A 10,089-nucleotide genomic window follows, 5' to 3' on the forward strand; every position below is an offset into this window, starting at 1 on the left:
TGAACTTGTATAATACTGCATAACATGGGTGAGCCTAAAAGACATTAGGTTGAATAGAATATCTCAGTTACAAAAGGACAATTACTGCATAATACCATTGTTATAAAATAAAATAAGACTCATATGGGAGACGGGGAATAGAACAGGAAAAGAGTGGATGGATAATAAACACTACACTACAACAGATTAGAGTAAGGACAGTCTGAACGGAATGAATGAGCATTATATATACGACAATTAACAATCTGGAACAAGGAGTGTAATACAAAGTAGACTGGCAAAGTAGGGAAGGAGAAGGAAGGAGGAAAATATGCACCAATGAATGAGTAAAAATACAATCTTTCTGTAAACACTCATAAAAACAATAATTAAAAAACAAGAAAAATCCCACAACGAACAGATTATAGCTTTTTGGTCTTCTTTAGGAAGTGCTTCACGTTCTTCTTGCTTTCAGTGAGCAAGGCTTTGTTACCTTCATAACACAGATAAATGGTGAAACTTCCTATTATTTTGATGTGTTTTTCCTCTTAATATATTTTAGTATAATCCATGATGAGTGCAAAAGGTCATTACAAAGACAGGAGGAAGAAAAGGCTGAGATAGATGTCACAAGAAGCTCTAAATATTGCACTAGAGCACCAAGAAGCGAATGTAAAGGGAATACATCAAGGACATCATGCTTGGTAAAAACAGAGGATCAGCGAAAGAAAGGAAGACTTTCCATGAGTTGAACTGACAAATTTACTTCAATTATGGGTTTAAGTATAAAGGAGGTTGTAATGATGGTTCAGGGTCAGGTTGAGTTTACTTTTGTTGTACATTAAAATGACTCAGAGTCACTATAAGTCAGAGCCAAGTTAATATCACCTAACAATAAAAATAGGACCAAAGAGAGGAAAACACAGGCACGGAAAGGGTGGTGCATACTGCACACTGCTTCATTCTGTTGTGCATGAAGTCAGTATGAGTCAAATCAGCTTGATAGGAACTAAGGACCACAACAACAATGACAACACAGAATGTCTCTATTATTCTTATGACTAGGAGTGAACGCAAACAGTAACAATATTTGTCTTGATCATGATAGCACAAAGTTTCATGCTAAGCTTTTTAAACCATCATTTTGATTGCTACAAGAGCTCTGTGGCACAGGTGTATGCTCCTAATCCCTTCTCACAAGATCTTTGATGCTTTGAAAGGTAATGAAATCTGCCTAAGAAGATAAAGCTTATCGGAAAGAAAGGAGGGATTTTAAACTCATGTCAGTTTGAGTATAAAGCTGAAGTTTTTTGCCACAACTCTTATCTGTGTAAGGAATTAAGAAAATTTCCTACCTCATGTGCCTACTATAGTCATACTTGATGCAATATTTGACAATAAATCTATTAATATTTATTAATAAATGAACTCTTTTTAAAACTATCAAATTTCATCCTGTGAAATCATGAGTACAGTGGCATAAAGAAAGATAAAACTAAAAAAAAAATCCCTTTTTATTAGTTTTTTAAAGAGTGCCCTAACTAAATAACACTAAGTCGATGAATTTAAGGAACTGAAATTTATTGTTTCATAGTTCAGAAGGCTAGAAGTCCAAATCAGTATACTGGCCTTATTTACAAAGGCTCTGAGGGAGAAACTGTTCCATTGTGTCACAGCTTCTCGTAGCTTCCAGCAATATTTCTTGGGTTGCTAATACATCTTCACATGGCATCTCCCCACATGTGTTTCTGTATCTGTTTTCTTTAATAAAACATCAGTCAGATGGGATTAGGATCTACCATTTTGAAAAACTGTTTCTGAACCAAGTCACAGTGATAGGGACTTGGAGTTAGTACAGCAATATATCTTTTTTAGAACCTAATTAAATCGTTCATATTCCAATTTTTTCAAGTCATGTGGCTTGGGAAAGGAAATAAAAATATGAGCTTTAGTTCCATGGTTGCCTGATGAGAGGAATGGATGCTTCATGCATATTTTAAATTATATCGCTCAAATATCAGATGTCTCCAACAAGTTTTTGGCATCACAGTTAATTTATGATTGACATTTTTAATGAGTGTATGAAATGCCAATATTTTGTGTTGTTGATAAAACGATCCATATGTTTTACATTTCAGACACTCAGGCAGCTGAATTGACATTCTGTTGTGAAATGTTAAGTTCCTAATATGATTCCAGATCCAGGCAATAGGCTAACCCATTTCCATAAGAAGCTTAGAATATACTAAAAAATATTCTATTCTTATTTCTTTTGAGACTTGCAGGTTTTGAATACCCAGAATATGTAATACATAATGAACCAATAAATTGACCGTAGACAATTATGATAATGAATCCTTATTAACATTTTGTCTATGTGGAAGAATAACAGGCTTATTAAGAGCATTGGATCTGATTTAGTAATTTCATTTTGCAGACCTAAAGTGACATCTCCAGGTATTTTAGCAGGAACTTGTTGCTTAAGTGCAAGTTGTACAGTTCCAGGGTGACAGGATGGTGATGAGCTTCCTTCATAGCACCATTTCTGTATTTTAGAATAGCACTTGTAATATAGAAATGACTGTTAAATAAGTAAAGTCAGCAGGGGAAAAAATATAAAAGATGTTCTTATTTGATCAGTGCCTTGAAAACAGCTCTGTTAATGGTTATTTTATTTATAATAAAATGCAGTGTTGCTCAGTCATATATAATCTACAAATTATAAGCAATACTATTTAGACTTTTAAAAAGCCAATTACTAAATTCTGCTGCCAATTAATGTGTTTGTTTGAAATACAAACCAATTCACTTGGAATGTAAATCATTATATTGTCTTTGTTTTTATTCTTAAAATATGATACAAATAAATGACTGGTTGTAATATTTTACTCATAAGTTTAAAACGTTGGTTGCTATATTTTTAAATCCTTTGACTTACCTTTCTAGAGTCTCTTGCTGTTGTAATAATTCCATTTCATTTTCCAGAATTCCTAATACCTTCCTCAGTCTCTACAAGGAAGATTACTAGAATTACGTATCACTTACGATAACCCTGAACATCAAGGGCAATAATAAAACAAAACACGCTAAGTTTTTCCAATTCAATATTTCTAATTTGTTTACCTTAATAGCAAGGAATTGAGGTGGTATAGAGAAATAAATATTGTGCTGATAGCCAAGAACCCAACAGTTAAAATCAATCAAGTGTTTTTTGGGAGGAAGATATAAAGTCACTTAGTGTAAAACTGTACAGCTTTCAAGAACGAATAGAAGGTTGTCATGAGTCAGAATACTTAAACTAAGAAGAAACTGTTGTAAGAACAGAGCAAGTGATCATTGTTTTTGTTGTTGTTGTTGTTATGTGCCGTCGAGTTGCCTGTAACTCTTAGCAACCCTATGTGAAACAGCCCTAAACATGATTCATATTCTGCCAATCTTATTGTCTCTGACACACCTACACCTATTACCTCAGTCATTGAATCAATCCATATAATTGATGGCCTTCCTCTCTTGCGCTGTCCTTCCACATTCCCAAGCACGACAACCCTCTCCAAGAACTGGTCGCTCCTTACAAATGTCCAAAGTATGTCAGACAAAGCTTCAGAATCCTTGCCTCCAAGATGCAGCCTGGTCTCACTCACTCCAGGGTGAAACTGTTTGTACTCTTAGCAGTCCATGGTATATTTAATACTCTTCTTCAACACCAAAGTTCAAAGGCATCAATTCTTGTTTTGTCATCCCTAGTCATTGTCCAGCTTTCTGATGCACAGCATGTAATTACAAAGTAATTGCAAAGATTATGACCTGAATCAGGTACATCTTAGGCTCCAGACTGTCATTATTCTTCAGTACTTTGGAGAAGTTTCTCATAGCAGACTTTCCCAATGCAATTAATCTTTTAATGTCCTGGCTGCTGGTACCAAGAGTGTTGTTTGTGGAGTCAAGCAGACTAAAACTGTTAACAATCTCAACCTCTTTACCACCAATTGTGATACTGTCAATTGGCCCAGTGGTGAGAATCTTTGTTTTCTTGATGTTGAGCTTCAATCCATACTGAAGGCTGCAGGTCTTAATCTTTTACAGCAAGAGCTTCAGGTCCTCCTCAGTTCTAGCAAGCAGGATTGTGTCATCTGCATAAAGCAGATTGTTGATTAGTCTTCCTCCAATCCTGATGCCACATTTCTCCTCATAAAGCCCAGCCTCCTGAAGAATCTGTTCTGCACAGAGACTGAAAAGGTATGGAAATAGGAAATATCCCTGTCATACACTCTTCTAAATTTTGATTGATGCAGTGTTCCATTGCTCTGTTCTGACGACTGCCTCTTGGTCCATGTATAGGTTTCACATAAGCACAATTAAGTGTTCTGGGATTCCCATTCTTCTCAGAATCAGCCACAGTTTGTTGTGGTCCACACCATCAAATGCCTTTGCATAGCCGAGCAAACACACATAGATATTCCTCTGGTACTCTCTGCTTTCAGCCAAGATTCATCTAACATTAGTTATAATATCCTTAGTACCACAGCCTATTCTAAACCTTACCTGCATTTCAGGCAGTTCTCTGTTGATGTGCTGTTCCAGTTGTTTTTGTATAACCTTCAGCAGAATCTTGCTTGCATGCAATATCAATGATATTGTTCTATAGTGTCTGTACTCTATTGGGTCACCTATCTTTCATATGAGAACAAATATAAATATCTTCCAGTCAGTTGGCCAGGTGGTTGTCCTCCAGACTTCTTGGTACAACTTGATGAGCACATCCGGGGCAATGTACATTTGTTGAAATATGTCATTTTGTAGGCAATCAATTCCTGGGGCCTTGATTTTGGCCAATTCTTTCAGTGAAGCTTGAAATTCTTCCTTTGTCACCACAGGCTCTTGCTTTTATGCTGTTTAATGGAATTCTTCTCTGTCCAACCCAACAGAGAGTGGAAACTATAGAAGAATATCATTGATTTCACACGCAAGCAAGATTCTGCTAAAGATTATCTAAATACTAAAATAGTAACAGACAGATTAAACAAATATTTCTTGGGAAAATTTGTTAAGTAATTTTTAATATTCAAATTAATATGGATATTGAACCAACTTTTTCCCCCTTGTTGTGTACTATCGAGTAGGATCCTACTGGCACAACTAAACATCTGGTCGATTCGAACCCCATGTCTTTGGGATTGCAACGCAGCTTCTTACCACTAGGCCACCAGAGATCCCTTTATCTGCTTTTTTGTGAATGTTATGAGAAGTCTTGCCATTGAGAAAATATGTTTTCTCCAGACTATGCTTTTCTTTTAAATAGTTATTTTCCCAATGTTAACACATTTTTTCTTTTTCTTTTCAAAAGGAAAAAATATTAAATATTATTAATTAAATCCTCAAGAGATAGCGGGGAAATCTAACCTCTTCTGTCAAATCCCCATGCAGGACATTAGCCTCTGTTGACTTACTATGTAAGGATTAAAGGTAAGCATTTCAAATCCACCAGCTGCTCTGAAGGAGAAAGATGTGTGCTGTCCCTCTGTGCAATTCGCTATGAGTAAGTTTCAATTTGAATGCAATGAGTGAGTGAGTGAGTGAGTGTATCTGATTTATCAATAGGAAGAACTGACAATCAGGAAGATTATAAGAAAAGATCAGAGGGACAAATAAAAGAACTTCTCTTGTAGAAACAATTAGACTTGGATCTAATTGTTCAATTTTTTCTATGGATAAACAAATTAAAAGTCAAACGTAACTCTTCTCTTAAGCTGGATATTAACTATAAAATTCAGCTGGAGTAATCACTATACAGAAATCATCACTGAAAGCCATCAGCACCTTGAGCATCACAGAGACATTGCTGGGAAACCCACTGCTTCCTGAGATTGATTCATTTTAGTCCACATGACCTCAAGTTAGGAAGTCCCCTCTCAACATTCAAAACCTGTGGTTGATAATATGCTCCAATCTTTCTTTAATTTATCTGAGCATACACATATTTTCCAGCAGAAAATATTTTATTTTGGCTTATTGTGCAATTTTTCCATTCTAGTGTACAATACTGTTAATTTTTCAGTTTCCCAGCCATTTCAGTATTTGAAGATGAATCTGAGTGGTGAGAAATTCAGAAGTATGATCTCATGAGTTCAAATCTTTGTAACATACAAATCAATATTTAATGGAAAGTCATATTTATTCTATTGTTCATGGAGTTTTCAAAGATTTGTTATTACAGAGGTGTTATGTGTTATCAAGTTGCTTGTGACTCAGTGTGGTCCTATGTTTAATGGCTCTGAAGTCTGTCCTACCCTGAGCCAGTTTCATTGTATCTGACATACTTACCTCCATTACTCCAGTTATTGTGTCAAGCCATCGCATCTGGGGTCTTCCTCTATTGATTTCCATTCTCAGAAAAGAAGATCCTACAGAATATGTAAAATGACAAATAATATCATTAATATCACATGCAAGAAAAATCTTGCAGATTATCTAAAGATAGAGAACTATCAGAAATACATATTGTTGCTGATTGTCAGATGAATAATGGCTGAAAGTAGAGAGTACCAGAAAGATGTTTATTTATGTTTTGTTGGTTCTGTTTTAACTATGTGCATCACATACAGTCACTAATGTGTGGCTAACTTTGAGAAAAATGGGAATTCCACAAAATCTGGAATGTGAAACCTATATCTAGGCCAAGAATCTCTTGTCAGAACAGAATAAGGGAACACTGCATTGTTCAAAATAAATAAGGGAGTGCACTGAAGATATATACTTTCTTCATACCTTTCAATCTATATACAGAACAGTTCTTTCGGGAGACTGGACATTATGAAGGAGACTGTGGCCTAAGGATTAGAGGAAGGCACACTCTGCTCACTGAAATTGAGAACTTAAAGTGTTTGCTATAGAAAATCATTGATTGCACTCTTGAATATCTATTGCATCTTATATATTGCATCTTAACATCAAGAAAACATACACACTGTCATAATGAATGGTGAAAGAATTGAAGTTGTTGATAATTTCATCTTGTTTGGACAATAAACAATCTAGGCACCAATGTCAAGAAAGCAAAAGATGACTTGGAATGGGAAAATCTGCTGCCAATGAACTCTCCAGAGTACTAAGGAGCAACAACGTAAATCTAGCTACCAAGATGCACCTGATCCAAGCCATGTTTCTCTTAATTACAAGCTATCCATCTAAGAGTTGGACAATGAATAAAGATGACAGAAGAAGAATCAATGTCTTTGAGTTATGGTTTTGGAGAAGAGTATATTGAACATTTCACAGACTACCAAGAGAACAAACAGATCTGTCCCAGAGAGGGTTAAACCAGTCTACTTCTTGGAGGTAACAATTTTGAAGTTTCATCTCACATACTTTAGGTATGTCCTTGGAGAACAATATCATGCTTAGAAGGGTAGTGGATCAGTACAGAAGAGAAAGGTTCTGCATAAGATGGATTGACACAGTAACTATGACAATGAAACAGGTGTATCAGAGGCATGAAGCTGGCTCAAGATAGGACATGATTCAGAGTTATTGTTCATATGTTTGCTATCCATCAAGTTTGATTCCATGGCACATAACAGCACCGACAACATACTTACAAATGTGATTCAGCAAAGACTCATTATTTCTTACTTAAAAAAATAAATTTAATTAAACAGGAAAACCAAGACTTCAAGATCAAAATTTCCTGAATGAAATATATCTTTTATGCATTCTTATCACAATGATTTTATGGTATATGTCTTATGTTAATGCCCTATGCTCTCATGAACCTTAAAATAATAGCTCTTCCTAGTATAAATGAAAGCAAGTCTCAAAATACAGTATCTTCATTATAATTGTTATTGGTCCTCTGTCTGAAAGGGCTTTTCACCAGGGATCACAAATTGAATGAAGTATATCCAATTTAGTACAAGATTGACAGGTATATATTCCTTTATGCTAACTGGTAACCCTCAATTAACTCCTTCAGAATTAAAGACTAAAGCACTCTCAATTAACATCAGTAGTCTGCTTTCTACTCATTCTGGCATTTCTTTATCTGTATAACAGAAATAATGGAACTTTTATTCTGATCCATAGTTTATGAAAATAAATTTCTCTACTAAGTGAAAATATGTGACCTCTGGTGGTTTAGTGGAAAGAATCTGCCCTGCAATTCTGAAGGCACACAGTTTGAGTTCACCAGTTGCTGTGTAAGAGAAGAATAGGAAACTTCCTTCCTTGCAATTAACTCCCTCTTAAAATTCACCAGAGGATCAGCTAAAGGTCGATTCTAACTCATCTCAACAACAAGTGAAAATATAAAAAAAGAATAATGTTCTCTATTTATTCAAGCATCTAAACAGATTATCTATTTATCTAGATTACTGTAACTATAAGGTTTTTTCAGAGAACTCTATTGACAAGTACATAGTTTAGAACTAAATTAAGAAATACTGTCTTGCAAATAAGTCAGTGTGTATGTTGAAGGACTTAATATATATTCATATACAAAGCAAGGATGATGAGACTTCACCTCCATACTTTGGGCAGGTTGCTAAAGGATGCTAAAACTTGGAGAGAGACATGATGTTTGGAAGGATGGAGGGTAGGTCCTCAATTTGACAGATTAGCACAATGACTGCTACAATGGGCTCTTGTTTACCAGGAGTGTAAGGATGACACAGGAAAGGACAGGGTTCAGATCTACAGCTCATAGGGTCTCTATGAGTCATACTCGACTTAACAGCACCTAACACATATATGTAAAAGTAAAATAAGGTAGGTATTTATTGAATTGTATCTGGAAGCATGAATGTGCAGATGTATATAGATAAAGATACTTTCTTTGAAATTAGATCGGAATATTTTATAATAAAAGAGAGTATATACAAACCTATAAATGTTACAGAAAAAATTTCAGGGAAAATACTTTTTTTTCAAATTAATAGAATTTTATTACAAGAATCCCCTTTTCCTTATGACTCAGGGTGAAGTCTCTCTCAGGGAGGAGTGATAGGGAATGGCAAAGGACACACTGACAAAGAAGATTAATCAGAACTGGCTTTGACAAGCACTGTGGCATTTGGACAAGAACAAACTGGGAGGAGGGTAGAGAGAATAGTGCAACAATGAATGAATGGAAACCCAAAATCTCTGTAAATGTTTATGAAAATTAATAAAATATAGGGAAAATGGAAAAAAAAAGAATCAGATCCATTTTGAAATCAGATGCATATGATTTGACCGGCCTCATTTCTGTAGCTGGAAAACTCCTAGCTATCACTCATCAGCCTGCTGGACAGTTCCTTTTTCGGACGCATAGATACTATCCAAAAATTTTCGGATATCCTTGTTTTTAACTGTTGTAGCTTGCTGAATCAAAGCAGCTGAATTTGATACAAGTTCAATGTCGTTTCCTTCAAGAATTAACTCATCTTTCTGGGCTTGAGATACCGAACAAGCAACACCTGGTCTCATTCGAACTCTCCGAATGTATTTTTCACCCAAGAAGTTTCGAATTTCAACCAGAGATCCACTCTCTTGAATTATAACGTTAATGGAGAACTGAGCATAGACAGACCTCATCATGTAATGAAAGCCCACTGTAACACCCTTGATCATGTTCTGTATGTGGCTACAGATGGTGCGAACAGCAGCCAGTTCCTTCCTGTTTCCCCACCATTTGTCAACACGAAGCCTCTTCTTTTTCTTCGCGAGGACACTGTCTACATTGATGTGATTGAAGTCCCTCCACAAGGTACCCCGCGGGCCTTTCACGATAACTTGTGGAGCCCTTCAGAGTAATGTCGACATTCTCTGGAATGTTGACAGTCTGGTTGCTGAGAATGGTCTTCATTCTCACAGTTAAAGTGGCAAAGGGCCAGAAAATACTTTTAAACAGGTTTTTCTCTTTAATATTTATAAAACACAAAGTCAAGGGGGAAATGATACTCATTGGTCTCTCAATCAGCTACCAAATATGAACTTTTAACAAAAATAGAAAAATTTTTGACAGCTGGAAAAATGTGCCTAATGGCTCATTGACAAGCAGGCTAGTTTCAACCATCTGCATATTTATTTCTGATTTTGTGGAGGTCCAGCTGCAAATGTTACCATATTTGATAATGT

General features: G+C 35.7%; 1 pseudogene; it reads right to left on the bottom strand.

Annotated features, from left to right (window-relative positions):
* Positions 1 to 9,240: 9,240 nt before the first annotated feature.
* LOC102855901 lies at positions 9,241 to 9,817 on the bottom strand (annotated as a pseudogene).
* Positions 9,818 to 10,089: the final 272 nt, after the last annotated feature.

The sequence above is a fragment of the Elephantulus edwardii genome, unplaced genomic scaffold (assembly GCF_000299155.1).
Source record: "Elephantulus edwardii isolate Elephantulus edwardi_28Jun2011 unplaced genomic scaffold, EleEdw1.0 scaffold00347, whole genome shotgun sequence".
NCBI lineage: Eukaryota > Metazoa > Chordata > Mammalia > Macroscelidea > Macroscelididae > Elephantulus > Elephantulus edwardii.